This window comes from Terrapene carolina, unplaced genomic scaffold, assembly GCF_002925995.2.
Source record: "Terrapene carolina triunguis isolate 2854851 unplaced genomic scaffold, T_m_triunguis-2.0 Scaffold243, whole genome shotgun sequence".
NCBI lineage: Eukaryota > Metazoa > Chordata > Testudines > Emydidae > Terrapene > Terrapene triunguis.
In genome coordinates this window covers 578,720-579,836 of record NW_020664594.1, presented here as the reverse complement: position 1 = coordinate 579,836, position 1,117 = coordinate 578,720, and positions in this window count along the sequence as shown.

The window sequence follows — 1,117 nt, the reverse complement described above, 5'->3', positions numbered from 1 at the left end:
AACTCCCTTGCGAAACTCCCTGTTAGCAGCCCCTGGTCGCAAAAGCTGCTACAGGAACCATGCTGCAAAAGCAGATACAATCCACTATTGTTCTAACTAAGTTTTACCTTGAGTTTGTAAAGAGGTTCAATCATGTTGTCGAACATGACTTTGATAAACCATTTCTGTTGTACACTGGTATGGCTTCTAACCCAATACTAGCTGTAGTGAGACAGACCCAAGGATGGGGAGCTCTTGGGATGCAGTCAGTGATGTTTGTGTCATCCCTTCCTGCATCAATTTTGCGTTGGGGGTGTGACGTTATTGACATAAACTGGGACCATATAGATCATTGTTGCAACCAAGGTCCTGTAGTGGCACCCAAATCTTGTATAAAGGGGGTCAAATGGGGTGTCTAAGACAAGGTTATGGTTTACTGGTTATGATTAGGCTGTCTATATGTGTGTATCAGTTTTGTAGTTGAAGTTATGAATATTGGCTCTATACTGTCTGTATGGCAAACTTATACTATGCTTCTAGGTGACATCCCAGACAAGCTGGGATTAGCTCTGCCTAGCCTGCTTGATGGCCCATTAAGGACCATCAGCTATACAATGGACCCATTGAGAGAAGGCAAATATGCCTTCAGACTCAGCAAAGTATGCAGGAACTGGCCCATGTGACTCCAGACTCCATCTTGCTGTAATTTTCCACAGTAAGAACAAAGAGGTGTTCTTACACCTGGAAAAGACTATATAAGGCTGATGCCTCATCTCCATTTTGTCTTCAATCCTGCTTCTTATCTCTGGAAGGACTTTACTACAAGCTGAAACTTTGAACAAAGGACTGAGGACCCTGTTATACCAATAAAAACTAGCAGGATCTTAATAAAGGGGACAAGATAAAGATGCCACATTTATTATGATAACAATTTGATTTATGACCAATAACTAATATTTTAATCCTTATACACACATTATACCTAATACCTATACACACACACACACACACACACACACATCCATCAGATGTTCTGCAGCTGCTGCAGTTACCAGTCCTGCTTGAGTCTGTGGCTTGAGTTTGCAGCTTGGGTTCGTAGCTTGTGGCGGTAACTGGCCAGGAAAGCCGCGCACAAGGA